This window comes from Mytilus californianus, unplaced genomic scaffold (genome assembly GCF_021869535.1).
Source record: "Mytilus californianus isolate M0D057914Y unplaced genomic scaffold, xbMytCali1.0.p SCAF_14, whole genome shotgun sequence".
NCBI classification, from domain to species: Eukaryota; Metazoa; Mollusca; class Bivalvia; order Mytilida; family Mytilidae; genus Mytilus; species Mytilus californianus.
In genome coordinates, this window is record NW_026262626.1 from 25,395,167 (window position 1) to 25,417,874 (window position 22,708).

Here is a 22,708-nt window from a genome sequence, read left to right on the forward strand (position 1 = left end):
CTGAAAATTTCAGTGCAGTTAGATATTGACCTAATGAACAATTTTATCCTTGTCAGATTTGCTCTAAATGCTTTGGTTTCAGAGATATGAGCCAAAAACTGCATTTTACTCTATGTACTATTTTTTAGCCATGTCGGCCATCTTGGTTCCCGGGCGGGGTCATTGGACACATTTTTTAAACTAGATACCCTAATGATGATTGTGGACAAGTTTGGTTAAATTTGTCTTAGTAGTTTCAGAGGAGAAGATTTTTGTAAAAGATTACAAAAATTTACGAAAAATGGTTAAAAATTGACTATAAAGGGCAATAACTCCTTAAGGGTTCAACTGACCATTTTGGTCAAGTTGACTTATTTGTAGATCTTACTTTGCTGAACATTATTGCTGTTTACAGTTTATCTCTATCTATAATAATATTCAAGATAATAACCAAAAACGGCAAAATTTTCTTAAAATTACCAATTCAGGGGCAGCAACCCAACAACAGGTTGTCAGATTCATCTGAAAATTTCAGGGCAGATAGATCTTGACCTGATAAACAATTTTACCCCATGTCAGATTTGCTCTAAATGCTTTGGTTTCAGAGATATAAGCCAAAATCTACATTTTACCCCTATGTTCTATTTTTAGCCATGGCGGCCATCTTGGTTGGTTGGCCGGGTCACCGGACACATTTTTTAAACTAGATACCCCAATGATGATTGTGGCCAAGTTTGGTCAAATTTGGCCCAGTAGTTTCAGAGGAGAAGATTTTTGTAAAAGTTTACGGACGACGGACGACGGATGCAGGACGACGGACGACAAGTGATGAGAAAAGCTCACTTGACCTTTCAGGTCAGGTGAGCTAAAAAAGGCAGGATGAGCAACTTGGCAAAAAAATAAGGCAGGATGACAATTTATGTAAAAAAAGTCAGGATAAACTAATAAAAAAAAGGCAGGACCGATAGAGTGAACAACTAGAGGCTCTAAAGAGCCTGTGTCGCTCACCTGCATTTACTGATGCTTTGGAAATCATGTAAAATAAGGTTAAAATCATAATTAATAGTATTAGATATTAGATATTATAATGATATCTAAGATAATAACAAAAAACTACAAAATTTTTGTAAAATTACAAACTCAGCGGCAGCAACCCAACAACAAGTTGTCGGATTCATCTGAAAATTTCAGGGCAGATAAATCTAAAACTGATGAACATTTTTGCCACCTGTCAGATTTGCTCTAAATGCTTTAGTTTCAGAGATATAAACCAAAAACTGCATTTTACCCCATGTTCTATTTTTAACCAAGTTGGCCATGATGGTTGGAAGGTGGGGTCATCGGACAAATTTTTTAAACTAGATACCCTAATAATGATTATGGCCAAGTATGGTTAAATTTGTCTCAGTAGTTTCAGAGAAGAAGATTTTTATAAAAGATTACAAAAATTTACGAAAAATTGTTAAAAATTGACTATTAAGGACAATAACTCCTAAAGGGGTCGACTGACGATTTTGGACATGACAACTTATTTGTAGATCTTAATTTGCTGAACATTATTGCTGTTTACAGTTTATCTCTATCTATAATAATATTCAAGATAATAACCAAAAACTGCAAAATTTCCTTAAAATAACCAATTCAGGGGCAGCAACCCAACAACAGGTCGTCAGATTTGTCTGAAAATTTCTGCACAGATAGATCTTGACCTGATAATCAGTTTTACCCTATGTCAGATTTACTCTAAATGCTTTGGTTTCAGAGATATAAGCCAAAATCTACATTTTACCCCTATGTTCTATTTTTAGCCATGGCGGCCATCTTGGTTGGTTGGCGGGGTCATCGGACACATTTTTGAAACTAGATACCCTAATGATGATTGTGGCAGAGTTTGGTTAAATTTGGCCAAGTGGTTTCAGAGGAGAAGATTTGTGTAAAAAGCTGACGACGACAGACGACGACGACGACGACGCCGACAACGGATGACGGACGCCAAGTGATGAGAAAAGCTCACTTGGCCCTTCGGGCCAGGTGAACTAATAAAAATGCAGGACAGAGATAACAATTAAAATAAAATGCTCTGCTGGGGGCAGCTTGATACGACAGCAGAGGTTGAACCCTGAACAGTTGGGGCAAGTATGGACACAACATTCAAGCTTGATACAGCACTGAATTTGGATTGTGATTTAATATTTGACACAGCACAGGTTTCTGACACAGAATGAATGTGGTCTTAGAACTTAAGAATTTTTAATTTACCTTTTCAAACCATATCATTATTATTTGCTTTTATATATAAATCAGAAATAACCAATTTAAAATGGAAAATTTTAAAGAAACCCCCCCCCCCCCCCAATTTTTTGATCCCCCTTATGATTCATCACCCCCAAACTCAATCCCAGCCTTCCCTTTGAGGTATGGTACCTAGAGTACAATTACAGAGAGATCCATACACTTGAACACAAGTAATTGTCTGTAAACTAGAAAAATGCTTGTTTTTTGGCCCCTTTTTGGCCCCAAATTCCTAAACGTTTAGGGCAATTACCCCCAATTCAAACCCAGCTTTCCCTTTGTGATAAGAAACCTTGTAGTACAATTTCATAAAGATCCATACATTTACACACAAGTTATTGTCCTGAAACTAGAAAAATTTGTTTTTGCCCCTTTTTTGGCCCCTAATTCCTAAAATTTTGAAGCAATTACCCCCAAAATCAATCCCAGCCTTCCCTTTGTGGTATGGTACCTTGCAGTACAATTTCAGAGAGATCCATACACTTGAACACAAGTTATTGTCTGGGACCTAGAAAAATGCTTATTTTTGGCCCCTTATTCCTAAACGTTTTGGGCAATTACCCCCAAACTCAATTCCAGCTTTCCCTTTGTGATATAGAACCTTGTAGTACAATTTTAGAAAGATCCATACACTTACACACAAGTTATTGTCATGAAACTAGAAAAATGCTTGTTTTTTGCCCATTTTGGCCCCTAATTCCTAATATTTTGAAGCAATTACCCCCAAAATCAATCCCAGCATTCCCTGTGTGATATGGAACCTTGTGGTACAATGTCAGAGAGATCCATACAGTAACACACAAGTTATGTCTGGAAGTTACAAAAATGCTTATTTTTGGCCCCTAATTCCTTATTTGTTGGTACCATAACCCCCAAAATCAATCCCAACCTTCCTTTTGTGGTATTGAACCTTTTGGTAAAATTTCATAGAGATCCAGTCACTTAAACTAAAGTTAGAGTGCGAAAACCAATGTGTCTTCAGACGACGACGCCAACGTCATACCAATATACGACCGCAAATTTTTTTTGCGGTCGTTTAAAAATTGTATATCAAGTCCAGTTGGGCCAAGCTGGAAACAGACATATAACTTTGGTTTGCCACTTCAACATAATTCAGAAATAAATTAATGTACATGCAATCTTTTTTATCTGACCTTTTGCCAGTCACACCTTTCCTTTCAAAACAAGCCCTACTTAATAATACCCCTTCATTACAATCAATGTTAATTAGTTGTCTGACAGCTGAAATTTCCTTGTTCAGGCGACATGTAAACTATTTTGTACCAGACATCGATTGGCCTATTTAAAGTTTTTTTCTAAAATTTCACTGAATTACATCTAATAAATTTAGTAAAAATTATTTTGCCTATTAGAAATACCTATGAAAATATGATTTTATGATAAATTTTAAAAAGTTTTAAGTGAAAAATCGACAGAATTAGTACACGAATGCACAGGTGTGAGATTTAATTATGCATCCCAATTCTTAAAAAAATTTTGAAATATTTTTGATACCTTTATCTTACATGAATTTCAACAAATAACATAGAAAGAAATCTTTTAAACATAATTGTGCTTTGAGAACTTACACAGGTTTTCACATCTGTCCTGATTCCTGTTTTACCCTTGTTCATTCAACATCCGGTATTAGGAAAATAGGAAAATTGTCCTTTTTAAAACAAAAGTAAAGTTTCTAACCACGTTATTTTGCAGTTATAGAGAGTCTAAAGCAGATGTTAGTACACTGATGTTGCACATTTCAATTGCATTGTTAATGTAACAACTGTTAATGTAACAGTTGAAGTTAGAACATCACATTTATATCAAAAGTCTGAAGTTTAATATTGTTTTTGTGACAATTATTGTTATGATGCCCAAATTATAACCATGATTGCCTTTTTTACTTAGTCTTTCCAGGCCAGATTTGGTGGTGTTAAATCTTGCAGAGTCTATCCAAATTATTTTGTAATGAATTCCACTCAAACCGGTGCTAGGGGCTGTCTTAAATTTGCAGTTAGGTGAGAGTTTTTTGCTCCATGTTGGCCTCACTGTGACTTTGAGAGGAAGAACAGCAATAAAAGCACTCCTCTGCTTTTTGTGTTTTTTTAGCTTGTACTGATTTTGTCTCATGGATTGATACCCAATATCTATTTCTATTACAGGATTAAAATAGTAATGAAAAAATTTCAGGCTTGCTCAAGTATTTTTTGGAAGCCCTGGTTTAGAATGTGGCTGAAACTGGCAATTTTGTTTCTACTAATTCCTCAAATAATATTTATATCTAAAAAAAATTATAATTGCTATATTACCTGGGAAAGAGTATTTTGATCCAAACCTAAGGCTGCACGAGGAGCTCCAAATGGCTGATTTTGTTGTGGTAAACCACCAGCATTGATCAAAGGTCCATCTGTGAATAAAGAACAAGAAACAATACAAACAACAGTACTAGAATATAACATCTGATAAATCAGAGTGTTTTACTCAGATATTTCAAATAGCATACTGGCAGACAGTTTTGAAATAGCACCAATTATTTTTTAATTCCAGTATGGACTTTTTTTATCATTATAAGGATCAAGGGATAAACAAAAATTAACCCAATCTTAAAGTTGTCCTGGGGGAAACAAATTCAACTGAATGTTGAGCATTGAAAAATAAGCTGGATATTTCTGTTGAGACTATCATTATGACCATCAAGGTATTGGTGTGGTCTTCACGAACAAGCCTGGGCTGGTGGGCCTGTGGTTAAGTGTGAAGAATGCAGTTTATATTGAGCAAACCCTTGCTAAACAAGCGAATCTGTGAGCTACTGCTCACTAATAATACCCTCGCCTGCTGAAAGTATAAGGTAAACAGGAAGTTGTTGAGTGATGAATCTGAAAACGCATCACATGGTATAGCTGACTCATATAAACCCTGAAACCAAATTTCAGAAATCCTTGTAATGTAGTTCCTTATAAAGATACGACGAAAAATATTCATAGGACGGACGGACAGACTGACGGATGGATGGATGGACAGACAGAGGTAAATCGGTATACTCCCACTTTTTTAAAGCGGGGTATAATAAATAAAGAATTTTTTGAAAACACATCTTTTTTCTTTTAAATTTCATTTTGATAAAGCAGCTGTCTTTTTTATATAAAGTTTTTAATGCTATATGTTATCTATAAACTAGAATTCTGATTTAAGACACAATAGCTCTTTTCAAGAATTAAATTCTTGAACATAAATATTTTCTGATGTTTCTTCTATAGTATAATGTATATCTATTTGTAGATTATTTGTTTTTCCCCTTGGATAAAATAAGACAGAAACTAACTTGGACCAGGAGGTCTTGTAGGTGCAGTTTTCATTCTCTGTAATCTTTTCTCTTCAAGTTCTTTCTGAATTTTATAAATTTTTTCAGCCAACAGGTGGTAATACTCCTCCTGTAAAAAACAAAACACACTTTCTTTAAATTCAATCAATGCAAAGTTCTCAATAAATAAGTTAACATCTTACCTGTATCATTATTGTAACTGGAAAATAATATGCTGAAAGTCTGTCTGGAAATGGTCCAACTAAACATACAATTCTAACAAGAGGTACATGCAATCAACTGTTGTATATTCACAGTTATTCTAATATTTGTATACATTTCTATATTCAAGGATAATATTGTTTAACAAAAGCTTATCTAGTATATTTGGCTAAATTTCATAATGTTAAAATGGTAATCTTCAGTTCTGAAGAGCCTTTTTACCATCTATATGTATTATCAAATCTAATGCAATTATTTTGTATCACTGTTTCTGATTAGATGACAATAAGCGTAAAATTCTGTATCTCCCTGTCTAACTAAAATATAAGGAAGCCAACATTTTGAATTTCAGAATGTATTGACATGTAATTTCTCCAATAATAAGCAAAAAACTCACATTTTGCAGTTTGATGCCGGAAGCATACATATGATGTCACCTAGTTTTGGCGCCAAAGAAGATAACATCATTTCGAGGAATTTTCGTTTAATGAAAATTTTACACAAAAATAATGACCAAAATTGAAAGATTTGTTTATATTGCATTAGAATAGAAATAACTATTGTATTTGAAGCTTTTCGGACATCCATCGGTAGTTTTACTGTCGCAAATATCCATTACCTGTCTGCTATGCGTCGCCAGCTAAACTAAATTTGCGACAGTAAAACTACCAATGGACGTCTGCAAAGCTTCAAATACAATACAGTTACCTCTTAATTTATATCATATTGTATACTCCTGTCCTATTATTCAATAACACCTTACCAAGAGGAAATAGGGTATAAAATTAATCAATACTTATAAATCAAAATATTTTCATGTTAAAATAAATAAAATAAAATGCTCCGCTGGGCTCAGCTTGATACGACCGCAGAGGTCGAACCCTGAACAGTTGGGGCAAGTATGGACACAACATTCAAGCTGGATACAGCACTGAATTTGGATTGTAATTAAATATTTAACACAGCATAGGTTTCTGACACAGAATGAATGTGGTCTAAGAACTTAAAAAATTTTAATTTACCTATTCAAACCATATCATTATTATTTGCTTTTATATATAAATCAGAAATAACCAATTTAAAATGGACAATTTTAAAGAAAAAAAAGGAAAAAAAAATCCCTCCCAAAATTGTTGAACCCCCTTATGATTCATCACCCCCAAACTCAATCCCAGCCTTCCCTTTGTGGTATGGTACCTTGCAGTACAATTTCAGAGAGATCCATACACTTGAACACAAGTTATTGTCTGGAAACTAGAAAAATGCTTGTTTTTTGGCCCCTTTTTGGCCCCAAATTCCTAAACTTTTAGGGCAATTACCCCAAACTCAAACCAAGCTTTCCCGTTGTGATATGGAACCTTGTAGTACAATTTCATAAAGATCCATACACTTACACACAAGTTATTGTCCTGAAACTAGAAAAATGCTTGTTTTTTTGCCCCTTTTTGGCCCCTTATTCCTAATATTTTGAGGCAATTACCCCCAAACTCAATCCCAGCCTTCTCTTTGTGGTATGGTACCTTGCAGTACAATTTCAGAGAGATCCATACACTTGAACACAAGTAATTGTCTGGAAACTAGAAAAATGCGTGTTTTTTGGCCCCTTTTTGGCCCCAAATTCCTAAACGTTTAGGGCAATTACCCCAAACTCAAACCAAGCTTTCCTGTTGTGATATGGAACCTTGTAGTACAATTTCATAAAGATCCATACACTTAAACACAAGTTATTGTCCTGAAACTAGAAAAATGCTTGTTTTTTTGCCCCTTTTTGGCCCCTTATTCCTAATATTTTGAGGCAATTTCTCCCAAACTCAATCCCAGCCTTCCCTTTGTGGTATGGTACCTTGCAGTACAATTTCAGAGAGATCCATACACTTGAACACAAGTTATTGTCTGGAAACTAGAAAAATGCTTATTTTTGGCCCCTTTTTGACCCCTTATTCCTAAACGTTTTGGGCAATTACCCCCAAACTCAAACCCAGCTTTCCCTTTGTGATATGGAACCTTGTAGTACAATTTCAGAAAGATCCATAGACTTACACACAAGTTAATGTCATGAAACTAGAAAAATGATTGTTTTTTGCCACTTTTTTGGCCCCTAATTCCTACTAAAGTTAGAGTGCGAAAACTAATATGTCTTCGGACGACGACGACGACAACGCCAACGACGCCAACGTCATACCAATATACGACCACAAAATTTTTTTTGCGGTCGTATAAAAAAAAATGCAGGACAAAATTTTTCATCCTAGCCCCCCCATGAAAATCAAATGGTAGCTCCCTTAGACCAAATTTATTAAAGAAACATTTTTGTCATTTGCTATCAAACTGCTTTGAACACATCAAAAAATTTTAAAATGATAATGTTCATATTTAACAAATTCTACTGTGTGACTTATCCAACAGCCCTCAAAAATACTTGAGTTTATTGTTTTATACATGATATAAAAACCCCTTCCAGCTGATCTCGGGAGGAATTTTCCACTTTCCCAAGTATTAAATAGTCTCAAATCTTGTGACAATGTGACTATCATTATTCTGTTGATTGCAGTGCTTAAAATGGCTTAGTTATGAATAAATTACTTTTGTTTGTATCACTTTGTAGATCCATGATGCACTAAACTAAGCGTACATTTATTCCCAATCACTCTCATCTCTTCTCCACATTATAAGAGAGCTGTGTAAACCGCATGTTGATACTTTAGAATTGTCACACTATTCCTGATGGGACAGACCTGTTTTCATATTTCTGTAGTATGTCCTACAGCATTAACTATGAAGTAGACCTATATAAAAGAAGAGATTTCAAGATATATATTCAGAGTTCAAAAGTCAAAAAATGGGCCAGGTGAGCTAAAAACTGGAACCTGCCACCTTTAAACACTTATTGGAAAGAATATATTTCCATTTTTTTTAAGTCTGATTGAGTTCTGTAGTCATTTATCATTCAAAATAAATACAGTGCATATATGGTAACAGCATTAAAATGATCATACTTAGACTTTGTTAGACCAAATTTATTAAAGCGATATTTTTGTCATTTGCCATCAAACTGCTTTTAACACATTAAAAAAATGTAAATGATTATGTTCATATTTAACAAATTCTATTATGATTTTTCTAGTACATTGTACATGGTGTATGAATTATCCAACAGCCCTTAAAAATACTTAAGTTTATTTGTTTTATGCATGATATAAAACCACTTCCAGCTGATCTCGGGAGGAATTTTTCCACTTTCTGAAGTATTAAATAGTCTCAATTCTTGTGACTATCATTATTCTGTTGAATGCAGTGCTTAAAATGGCTTTAATAGTTATGAATAAATTACTTTTGTTTGTATCACTTTGTAGATCCATGATGCACTAAACTAAGCGTACATTTATTCCCAATCACTCTCATCTCTTCTCCACATTATAAGAGAGCTGTGTAAACCGCATGTTGATACTTTAGAATTGTCACACTATTCCTGATGGGACAGACCTGTTTTCATATTTCTGTAGCATGTCCTACAGCATTAACTATGTAGTAGACCTATATAAAAGAAGAGATTTCAAGATTTCATATATTCATAGTTTAAAAGTCAAAAAAATTGAAAATGTCCAAATCATCATGATCATGTGAAATTAATCATTATAACAGGTAATAAACAGTATAATCAGCTTTTCTAGTATTATGCTGTGACTTATATTACTTTTTATTCTCTTTGTAATTGCTTCTCCTTTATATTTTATGATAATAAATCATTCTATGGTGAACATAATCATGTTAATACTAATCAATTGAATGTCATTGTTTGTCATGGGATACAGAGTTATCTATCTTGATATTCTGCCCAGTAGTTTCAGGGGAGAAGATTTTTGTAAAAGTTAACCGACAACAGTGCCAATGGACGCCAAGTGATGAGAAAAGCTCACTTGGCCCATAATGGGCCAGGTGAGCTAAAAACTGGTACCTGCCACCTTTAACCACTTATTGGAAAGAATATATTTCCATTTTTTTTAAATCTGATTGAGTTCTGTAGTCATTTATCTTTCAAAATGAATACAGTGCATATATGGTTACAGCATTAAAATGATCATACTTAGACTTTGTTAGACCAAATTTATTAAAGCGATATTTTTGTCATTTGCCATCAAACCGCTTTTAACACATTAAAAAAATGTAAATGATTATGTTCATATTTAACAAATTCTATTATGATTTTTGTGGTACATTGTACATGGTGTATGAATTATCCAACTGCCCTCAAAAATACTTTAGTTTATTTGTTTTATGCATGATATAAAACCACTTCCAGCTGATCTCGGGAGGAATTTTTCCACTTTCCGAAGTATTAAATAGTCTCAATTCTTGTGACTATCATTATTCTGTTGAATGCAGTGCTTAAAATGGCTTTAATAGTTATGAATAAATTACTTTTGTTTGTATCACTTTGTAGATCCATGATGCACTACACTAAGCGTACATTTATTCCCAATCACTCTCATCTCTTCTCCACATTATAAGAGAGCTGTGTAGACCACATGTTGATATTTTAGAATTGTCACACTATTCCTGATGGGACAGACCTGTTTTCATATTTCTGTAGCATGTCCTACAGCATTAACTATGTAGTAGACCTATATCAAAGAAGAGATTTCAAGATTTCATATATTCAGAGTTCAAAAATCAAAAAAAAATCATCATGATCATGTGAAATTAATCATTATAACAGGTAATAAATCAGCTTTTCTAGTATTATGCTGTGACTTATATTACTTTTTATTCTCTTTGTAATTGCTTCTCCTTTATATTTTATGATAATAAATCATTCTATGGTGAACATAATCATGTTAATACTAATCAATTGAATGTCATTGTTTGTCATGGGATACAGAGTTATCTATCTTGATACAGTATGTATTTGATAATTCTTTAAATCCATGAAAAAACTATATGCTTGCAAACAGGCCTATACATACATTGTAGGCTGTGAATAAAAGAAATATAACATCACACACCTGTAGAACCCCTAACTAGAGGCTCTAACAAGCCTGTGTCACTGATCTTGGTCTGTGTGCATATTGAGCAAAGGCCACTCTCCAACATTGTAGACAAGAATAAAATTCATGACAAAAATATCTTTTTTGTTGATTTTGTATTGCTGATCATTTAGTCAGTTTAGTTTCTCTCTATCTTCTTTAGTTTTTGCTCAAAACACAAAAGATTGGTAAAAAAAAACTTATATAAGGAGTCGTTGGATGACTTAAGTGTAGATCTTGTCTTCTTAATCATTTTTTGCTTATTTAAAAAAGGAGTTGACTGACGATTTCGACCATACAGACTTTTTTGTAGGACTTGTCTTGCTGATCTTTTTGCATTTTAAACTTTCTCTCTATCTATTATAATTTTCAAGATAATAAGCAACAAGAGGCTGTCAGAGTGACAGCAAACCGGTTTTTCCTGCAGAGATAACTCTGAACAGTTGAGCAAGTATGGACACTACATTTAAGCTTAAAACAGCTCTGAATTTGGATTGTGATTGAATATTTGACACAGCATAGGTTTGTGACACAAAATGAATGTGGTTTAAGAACTGAAATACTTGAAATAGGACATTTAAATACCTATTATGGTCCAATATCACAAATCTAAGTTCATATTAGAATCAGCATATCAAAGAACTCCAAGAATTCAATTTTTGATGAAATCAGACAAAATTTAATTTAGGACCCTTTAGACCTCAATGTGGACCAATTTGATAAAGGAGCCCACAATCCAAAATCTCTCAATACATGGTTAGATTCAACCTTTCAAAGAACCCCATCAATTATTTTTTTGTTGAATCAAACAAAGTTTAATTTTGGACCCTGATTTGGACCAACTTGAAAACTGGGCCCAAAAATCTAATATTTAAATACAGGTTTAGATTCAGCATTTGAAAGAACCCTATATATATTTAATTTATGTTGAAATGAAACACAGGTTAATTTTATCCATAATATTTTCTGTGCAAAGGGAAATAACTCAAACTGAATATGATGCAATTTTTCAAATTATAATCAATAATAAAATAACAACAACCAGTGATGACTAAGTTCTCTAAAATTAGATATGATTTAACACTCAAACATTGTTAGAATCAGCATACAAAGAACCAAAGAATTCAATTTTTGATGAAATTAATCAAAAGAATAATTTAGGACCCTTTGGACCTCAATGTGGTATTATCTTATTAATAATGAAAAGAAATACAGGTTTAGATTAAGCATTTCAAAGAACTCTATATATATTCAATTTATGTTGAAATCAAACACAGTTTAATTTTGGACCCCATTTTGGACCAACTTGAAAAGTGGGCCCAAAATCAGAAATCTAAATATATGTTTATTAATAGACAATATAAGCTTAGTTTTTAAAGGAGTTTACTTCATAAAAAAAAAAATATATAGCATTCAGAAAATTAGTTTTTACAGAATAACAAACAAACTTGCCACAAAATTCTACAAACAATTTACCAAAGAAAAGAAGAAAAAAATCCAAAATTTTATTTATCATTAATACAATGTCATTTCAAAATCTATATAACTTATCAGTAACAAGAAATAATTGTAACAGAATGCTGTTACGAAGTCTCCCAAACAAAGCTCCAATAATTCGTCATTCCCATTGTCGCCGGACATTGGGCAATGTCCAGTACAAATTGGTTTATGATATGCATTAGTGACGTCTATGGCTATACCCTGTATGTTGTTCAAATCTTCTTGAAATTACGACCAGGAATCTATATGGTTAAGGGGTGGAGATCTCGACCATTTACAAGTTCTCAAAAGGAGGGGGTGATCCCCAGGGGACTCTCCCTTTATTTCATATGATTTGTTTTTTTGTTCTGTACAAGAATATATATGGTTTAGTGGTGGGGATCTTGACCGTTTACAAGTTTTCAAAAAGAAGGGGGGTGGGGGTTACCACAAGGGATTTCCCCTTAATTCCATTTGATTTGTTTTATTGTCCCATTCAAGAATATATATGGTTTAGGGGTGGGGATCTAGACCATTTACAAGTTTTCAAAAAGAAGGGGGGTGGGGGTGACCCCCATGGACTTTCCCTATATTTCATTTGATTTGTTTTATTGTCCCATACAAGAATATATATGGTTTAGGAGTGGGGATCTTGACCGTTTTTAAGTTCTCAAACAGGAGGGGGTGGGGATGACCCCAGGGGACTTGCCTTTTGTTTCATTTGATTTGTTTTATTGTCCCATACAAGAATATATATAGTTTCAGGGTGTGGATCTTGACCATTTACAAGTTTTCCAAAAAGAAAGGGGGTGGGGGTGACTCCCATGGACCTCCCCTATATTTCATTTGATTTGTGTTATTGTCCCATACAAGAATATATATGGTTTAGGGGTCTTAAACAGGAGGGGGTTGGGGTGACCCCAGGGGACTCGCCTTATATTTTATTTGATTTGTTTTATTGTCCCATACAAGAATATATATGGTTTTGGGGTGGGGATCTTGACCGTTTACAAGTTTTCAACAAAAAGGGGGGTGGGGGTGACCCCAGGGGACTCCCCTTAATTTCATTTGATTTGTTTTATTGTCCCATTCAAGAATAAATATGGTTTCGGGTTGGGGATCTCGCCTGTTTACAAGTTATCAAAAAGAAGGGGGGTGGGGGTGACCCCTATGGACTTCCCCTATCTATCATTTGATTTGTTTTATTGTCCCATTCAAGAATATATATGGTTTAGGGGTGGGGATCTCGACAGTTTACAAGTTCTTAAACAGGATGGGCTGGGGTGACCCCAGGGGACTCGCCTTTTATTTCATTAGATTTGTTTTATTGTCCCATACAACAATATATATGGTTTCCGGGCGGGGATCTTGACCGTTTACAAGTTTTCAAAAAGAAAGGGGGTGGGGGTGACTCCCATGGACTTCCCCTATATTTCATTTGATTTGTGTTATTGTCCCTTACAAGAATATAAATGGTTTGCGGTGGGGATCTCGACCGTTTACAAGTTCTCAAACAGGAGGGGTTGGGGGTGATCCCAGGGTACTCACCTTTTATTTCATTTGATTTGTTTTGTTGTCACATACAAGAATATTTATGGTTTCAGGGTTGGTATCTTGACAGTTTACAAGTTTTCAAAAAGTAGGGGGTGGGGGTGAACCCGGGGACTCCCCAAATATTTCATTTGATTCGTTTTATTGTCCCATACAAGAATATATATATGGTTTAGGGGTGGGGATCTCAACCGTTTACAAGATAAAAGCACATTCTCAAATTGAAAGGGGGTGGGGGTAAGAATATATATGGTTTAGGGAGACTTAATTATCTACAAAGCTCTAATAATGAACAGTAAATTTCAAATTTCATTTATACAGTCCTACTAGTAAATTTCAAACTTTATATATAGTCATACAGATCTTATTAGGAAACAGAAAATTTTCAAATAAATCTGTCACTCCAATGATATTATATGCTAAGATATAACCCAGATCTAATTAATAATTAATAATGTAATTAACTTCAAAATGTCTAATAATATAGCTTATAATCATTACCACTTAGAAATAGATAATTTTCAAATAAATCTGTCACTCCAATATTTTGTTGTGAGATATGACATTATGCTTAGTCATAAAAAAGATAACAAGAGGAAAATATTTTAAAATTCCACTTTTGGATATTAAAAATGGTGATAACTCACAAAGGAGATATACTAATATCTTGAAAATTGAACTAGACCTTCATTAAGTCCCAGGAAACAACATATTTAAATTTGAAAAAAAATTGTTAAAGCGTTTTCATGTTATTCTGCTGACAAGCTGTTTGGCAGCCGCCCGTAGATCCGCCCAGCCGCCCGCTGTACGTCACAATTTTAATAACCGATATTTCCTTCGAAAATCCAGTTAAAAATGAAAAAAAAAAGGTAAACTTTGTTATTTAAGGGCAATAACTCCTATCAAAAGTCGTCTGACAGTTATGACGAATATAGACAACTGGTGGAGCTCAACATACTGAACAATTTTGCCACTGTCAGATTTTCTTTATTTATAACGGTTTTCAAAATAAAAGACAAAACTTGCATTTTACCCCTCTGTTCTATTTTAAGCCATGTTGGCCATCTTGGTAGGCAGGTAGGGTCATCAGACACATTTTTCAAACTAAATACCCAATGATGATTTTGGTTAAATTTGGCCCAGTACGTTCAGGGGAGAAGATTTTTGTAAAAGTAAACAGACGACAGTGACAACGGAAGCCAAGTGATGAGAAAAGCTCACTAGGCCCATTTATTCAAAATAAATACAGTGCGTATATGGTTACAGCATTAAAATGATCATACTTAGACTTTGTTAGACCAAATTTATTAAAGCGATATTTTTGTTATTTGCCATCAAACTGCTTTTAACACATTAAAAAAATGTAAATGATTATGTTCATATTTAACAAATTCTATTATGATTTTTGTGGTACATTGTACATGGTGTATGAATTATCCAACAGCCCTCAAAAATACTTTAGTTTATTTGTTTTATGCATGATATAAAACCACTTCCAGCTGATCTCGGGAGGAATTTTTCCACTTTCTGAAGTATTAAATAGTCTCAATTCTTGTGACTATCATTATTCTGTTGAATGCAGTGCTTAAAATGGCTTTAATAGTTATGAATAAATTACTTTTGTTTGTATCACTTTGTAGATCCATGATGCACTACACTAAGCGTACATTTATTCCCAATCACTCTCATCTCTTCTCCACATTATAAGAGAGCTGTGTAGACCACATGTTGATATTTTAGAATTGTCACACTATTCCTGATGGGACAGACCTGTTTTCATATTTCTGTAGCATGTCCTACAGCATTAACTATGTAGTAGACCTATATAAAAGAAGAGATTTCAAGATTTCATATATTCAGAGTTCAAAAGTAAATAAAATGCTCCGCTGATATGACCGCAGAGGTTGAACCCTGAACAGTTGGGGCAAGTATGGACACAACATTCAAGCTTGATACAGCACTGAATTTGGATTGTGATTAAATATTTGACACAGCATAGGTTTCTGACACAGAATGAATGTGGTCTAAGAACTTAAAAATTCTTAATTTACCTATTCAAACCATATCATTATTATTTGCTTTTATATATAAATCAGAAATAATCAATTTAATATGGACAATTTTAAAGAAAAAAAAAGGAAAAAAAAATCCCCCCCCCAAATTTTTTGAACCCTCTTATGATTCATCACCCCCAAACTCAATCCCAACCTTCCCTTTGTGGTATTGTACCTTGCAGTACAATTTCAGAGAGATCCATACACTTGAACACAAGTTATTGTCTGGAAACTAGAAAAATGCATGTTTTTTGGTCCCTTTTTGGCCCCAAATTCCTAAACGTTTAGGGCAATTAACCCAAACTCAAACCCAGCTTTCCCTTTGCGATATGGAACCTTGTAGTACAATTTCAGAAAGATCCATAGACTAACACACACGTTATTGTCCTGAAACTAGAAAAATGCTTGTTTTTTTGCCCCTTTTTGGCCCCTTATTCCTAATATTTTGAGGCAATTACCCCCAAACTCAATCCCAGCCTTCCCTTTGTGGTATGGTACCTTGCAGTACAATTTCAGAGAGATCCATACACTTGAACACAAGTTATTGTCTGGAAACTAGAAAAATGCTTATTTTTGGCCCCTTTTTGACCCCTTTTCCTAAACGTTTTGGGCAATTACCCCCAAAGTCAAACCCAGCTTTCCCTTTGTGATATGGAACCTTGTAGTACAATTTCAGAAAGATCCATAGACTTACACACAAGTTATTGTCATGAAACTAGAAAAATGCTTCTTTTTTGCCCCTTTTTGGCCCCCAATTCCTATAATTTTGAGGCAATTACCCCCCAAAATCAATCCCAGTCTTCCCTTTGTGGTATGGTACCTTGCAGTACAATTTCAGAGAGATCCATACACTTGAACACAAGTTATTGTCTGGAAACTAGAAAAATGCTTATTTTTTGGCCCCTTTTTGGCCCCTTATTCCTAATTATATAAACCTTTTGGGCAATTACCCCCAAACTCATACCCAGCTTTCCCTTTGTGATATGGAACCATGAAGTACAATTTCAGAAAGATCCATAAACTTACACACAAGTTATTGTCTTGAAACTAGAAAAATTGTTGTTTTTGCCTCTTTTTTGGCCCCCAATTCTCAAATTTTGAGGCAATTACCCCCAAATCAATCCCAGCATCCCCTTTGTGATATGGAACCTTGTGGTACAATGTCAGAGAGATCCATATACAAACACACAAGTTATGTCTGAAAGTTACAAAAATGCTTATTTTTGGCCCCTTTTTGGCCCCTAATTCCTTAACTGTTGGTACCATAACCCCCAAAATCAATCCCAACCTTCCTTTTGTGGTATTGAACCTTTTGGTAAAATTTCATAGAGATCCATTCACTTAAACTAAAGTTAGAGTGCGAAAACTAATTTGTCCTCAGACGACGACGACGCCAGACGACGACGACACCAACGTCATACCAACATACGACCGCAAAATTTTTTTTGCGGTCGTATAAAAATGGGTAAAGCCATAAAGGTGCTCCAAATTGGTCAATATAACCAACTGAAGCTTAAATCCATTTTTTAAATATTTAATATACATGTATATGATATTTGACTACAACTTGTTTATAGTGCGCATCGATGACATGATTTGATTTTGATTTTTGGTGGTTTAACGCCACTTTTAAGCACCGCTTTTGGGCTATTTCGTGGCGGCCAGTTTTTATTGGTGGAGGAAGCCAGAGTGCCCGGAGAAAACCACCGACCTTCGATAGGAAAAGTGACAATCCTAGTCAATTAAGATTGTAGTCGAGTGCACCCGCACGGGCGGGGTTTGAACTCACAACCTCAGTGTTGATTGGCTAGTGATTACAGTAGTAACTACTTATACCACTCGGACACCGAGGCCCCTCGATGACATGAAGAAGCAGAAGTTTTGATTGATTTTAAATATCCTCTTATTACATGTGTCTTGTTATTAAAGTTTGTCAAACGTAGATCCGTACATTCTTGTGTTCCCAAGCGCGACATATTAACCCCCTTTTAACAAAAATATACCTTGTTCTTTTTTTATGATTTTTATGGGAAAAAGATAAATGGAATGCAAGTAAAATCAGCAGAAAAGTGTTGTTGCACGATTAATCTGTCACAGTTTTGCGTGAAATGCAGTAAATTTAATCAAAGAAACGTTTATTTCGACAGAGTAAGTAACCTTTATATTGACTATGGTAAAAACAAGAGGCTCTCAAGAGCCTGAATCGCTCACCTGTGTTTCAGAGGAGAAGATTTTTAAATGTTAGCAAACTTGATGAACAAATTGTGTAAAATTGTCTTTAAAAGGCAATAACTCCTTAAGGGGTCAATTAACAATTATGGTTATATTAACTTTTTTGTAGATCTTACTTTGCTGAACATTATTGCTGCTTACAGTTTATATATATCTATAATAATATTCAAAATAATAACCACAAGAGGCTCTCAAGAGCCTGAATCGCTCACCTGTATTTCAGAGGAGAAGATTTTTAAATGTTAGCAAACTTGAACAAATTGTGTAAAATTGTCTTTAAAGGGCAATAACTCCTTAAGGGGTCAATTGACAATTATAGTCATATTTACTTTTTTGTAGATCTTACTTTGCTAAACATTATTGCTGCTTACAGTTTATAAATATCTATAATAATATTCAAAATAATAACAAAAAACTGCAAAATTTTGTTAAAACTACCAATTCGGTGGCAGCAACCAACAATGGGTTGTTCGATTCGTCTGAAAATTTCAGAGCTGATAGATCTTGACCAATTGAACAATTTTATCCAATGTCGGATTTGCTCTAAAAGCTTTAGTTTTTGAGATATAAGCCAAAAACTGCATTTGACCCCTATGTTCTATTTTTAGCCATGGCGGCCATGTTTGTCGATGGATCAAAACTTCGGATACAATTTATAAACTAGATACCCTAAGGAACATTAAGTTAAAGTTTGAAGGTATTTGGTCCAGTAGTTTCAGAGGAGAAGATTTTTGAAATAGTTTACGACGACAGACGACGACGGACGACGACAGACGACGGACGACGACAGACGACGACGACAGACGACGGACGACGACAGACGCCAAGTGATGGCATAAGCTCAAATGGGGCCCTTCGGGCCCCGGTGAGCTAAAAAAAACTGCAAAATTTTGTTAAAACTATCAATTCGGTGGCAGCAACCCAACAATGGGTTGTTCGATTCGTCTGAAAAATTCAGGGCAGATAGATCTTGACCAATTAAACAATTGCACCGCTGTCACATTTGCTCTAAAAGATTTAGTTTTTGAGATATAAGCCAAAAACTGCATTTGACCCTTATGTTCTATTTTTAGCCATGGTGGCCATGTTTGTCGATGGATACAAACTTCGGATACAATTTATAAACAAGATACCCTAAGGAAAATTTATTTAAATTTTGAAGGTAATTGGCCCAGTAGTTTCAGAGGAGAATATTTTTAAATGTTAGCAAACTTGATGAACAAATTGTGTAAAATTGTCTTTAAAGGGCAATAACTCCTTAAGGGGTCAATTGACAATTATGGTCATATTAACTTTTTTGTAGATCTTACTTTGCTGAACATTATTGCTGTTTACAGTTTATATATCTATAATAATATTCAAAATAATAACAAATAAAATGCTTCGCTGGGCGCAGCTTGATACGACCGCAGAGGTCGAACCCTGAACAGTTGGGGCAAGTATGGACACAACATTCAAGCTTGATACAGCTCTGAATTTGGATTGTGATTAAATATTTGACACAGCATAGGTTTCTGACACAGAAAGAATGTGGTCTAAGAACTTGAATTTTTTTAATTTACCTATTATGGTCCAATGTCCAAAATCAAAATACATGGTTAGATTCAGCATATCAAAGAACCCCATATATTCAATTTTTGTTGAAATCAAACAAAGTTTCATTTTGGACCCCAACTTGGACAAACTTGAAAACTGGGCCCATAATCAAAAATCTAAACACGTTTAGATTCAGCATATCAAAGAACCCCAAGAATTCAATTTTTGTTAAAATCAAACTAAGTTTAATTTTGGACCCTTTGGACCTTAATGTAGACCAATTTAAAAAAACAGGACCCAAAATTAACAAGAGTGCACACGCTGAAATGTCTCGCCTTCTTTACTAATCATTGATATTATGTTGATAGTCCTAAATATAAAGCTTTATTACAACTGTCACATAAACTTAACATTAACCAAGTAAACTAAACATTGACCAATGAACCATGAAAATGAGGTCAAGGTCAGATGAACCATGCTAGGCAGGCATGTACAGCTAACAATTCTTCCATACAACAAATATAGTTGACCTATTGCTTATAGTTTAAGAAAAACAGACGAAAACACAAAAACTTAACACTGAGCAATGAACCTGGAAAATGAGGTCAAGGTCAAATAAAACCTGCGTGACTGACATATAGATCATAAAATATTTCCATACACCAAATATAGTTGAACTATTGCATATAGTATTAGAAAAAAAAACCAAAACTCAAAAACTTAACTTTGACCACTGAACCATGAAAATGAGGTCAAGGTAAGATGACACCTGCCAGCTAGACATGTACACCTTACAATCATTCCATACACCAAATATAGTTGACCTATTGCATGCAGTATTAGAAAGAAAGACCAAAACTCAAAAACTTTACTTTGACCACTGAACCATGAAAATGAGGTCAAGGTCAGATGACACCTGCCAGCTAGACATGTACACCTTACAATCATTCCATACACCAAACATAGTAGACCTATTGCATACAGTATAAGAAAAACAGACCAAAACACAAAAACATAACTATAACCACTGAACCATGAAAATGAGGTCAAGGTCAGATGACACCTGCCAGTTGGACATGTACACCTTACAGTCCTTCCATACACCGAATATACTATACCTATTGCTTATAGTATCTGAGATATGGACTTGACCACGAAAACTTAACCTTGTTCACTGATCCATGAAATGAGGTCGAGGTCAAGTGAAAACTGTCTGACGGGCATGATGACCTTGCAAGGTAAGCACATACCAAATATAGTTATCCTATTACTTATAATAAGAGAGAATTTAACATTACAAAAAATCTGCTTTTTTTTCAAGTAGTCACTGAACCATGAAAATGAGGTCAAGGACATTGGACAAGTGACTGACGGAAACTTCGTAACATGAGGCATCCATATACAAAGTATGAAGCATCCAGGTCTTCCATCTTCTAAAATATAAAGCTTTTAAGAAGTTAGCTAACGCCGCCGCCGCCGCCGGATCGCTATCCCTATGTCGAGCTTTCTGCGACAAAAGTCGCAGGCTCGACAAAAATCTAAATACACGGTTAGATTTGGCATAACAAATAAATAAATGTGGTCAAAGATTTTACAAATCTAATGCGCCATACCGGCATACTGTGCAATTAAACATTACTTCTTGAAATTTTTCAATATTTGAAATTTGAAAAAAAAATAATATCTGAAGAATAATTCTTTTTAATTTCTGAAATCTGAAATGAGAAAAAATTGACCCCCCACAATTTCTTCCCCCCCCCCCCCTTTTTTTCCCCCAAAAAATTCTTTCCCTCAAGATATGGTCATAATCTCAATTCAAATTTCCAATGGAGTTTGCAACCATAACTACCCATTTAAATTTACCATAGTGCTAACTTAATCTATTTTATAATAGAATTTAAAATATAGTGTTAAATCTTTCATATGGATATTTTTGTAAAAAAAAAAATGCAACATTTGCAGATATTTTTACTGGTCTTCCTTTATAAATATGCATTTCTTTAAACATAATTTAAAAGCAGTGTAAGGGAAGTAACCAAAACGTTGTATTTGGATTACCTCCCTTACACTGTTTTAAATTATCTTAATTGTTCATTAACCATTACTTTATACATAATTTAAAAGCAGTGTAAGGGAGATAATTTCAATGATGTATTTGATTTATCTCCCTTACACTGCTTAAAATTATGTTTTGTACTAAAGTATTTGTCCATTAACCAGGACAACCTTGTTTTTCCCCTTTTTTGCCCCTAATTCCTGAACGGATTGAGCCATAATCCCCCCCCCCCCCAAGCAAATCCTAACCATCCCTTTGTGGTATGGAAACTTGTAGTATAATTTCAGAGAGATCCATACACCGTTCCACAGTTATTGTCTGGAAACTAGAAAATGCTTATTTTCGGCCCCTTTTTGGCCCCTTATTCCTTAACTGTTGGTACCATAACCCCCAAAATCAATCGCCACCTTCCTTTTGTGGTATTGAACCTTATGGTAAAATTTCAAAGAGATCCATTCACTAAAACTAAAGTTAGAGTGCGAAAACCAATGTGTCTTCGGACGACGACGACGACGACGACGCCAACGTCATACCAATATACGACCTCAAAAACTTTTTGCGGTCGTATAAAAACTGCAAAATTTTGTTAAAACTACCAATTCGGTGGCAGCAACCCAACAATGGGTTGTTCGATTCGTCTGAAAATTTCAGGGCAGATAGATCTTGACCAATTAAACAATTTCACCGCTGTCACATTTGCTCTAAAAGATTTAGTTTTTGAGATATAAGCCAAAAACTGCATTTGACCCTTATGTTCTATTTTTAGCCATGGCGGCCATGTTTGTCGATGGATACAAACTTTGGATACAATTTATAAACAAGATACCCTAAGGAACATTTAGTTAAAGTTTGAAGGTAATTGGCCCAGTAGTTTCAGAGGAGAAGATTTTTAAATGTTAGCAAACTTGATGAACAAATTATGTAAAATTGTCTTTAAAGGGCAATAACTCCTTAAGGGGTCAATTGACAATTATGGTCATAT

At 34.5% G+C, this 22,708-nt stretch overlaps 1 long non-coding RNA gene across 1 annotated transcript; it reads right to left on the minus strand.

Annotated features, from left to right (window-relative positions):
- Nucleotides 1–19,200: 19,200 nt before the first annotated feature.
- On the minus strand, nucleotides 19,201–20,721 carry LOC127724620 (uncharacterized). The gene is made up of 2 exons (XR_007992609.1): nucleotides 20,642–20,721; nucleotides 19,201–20,494 (listed from the first exon to the last, which is right to left on the minus strand). It is a non-coding gene; the product is annotated as an uncharacterized LOC127724620 (long non-coding RNA).
- Nucleotides 20,722–22,708: the final 1,987 nt, after the last annotated feature.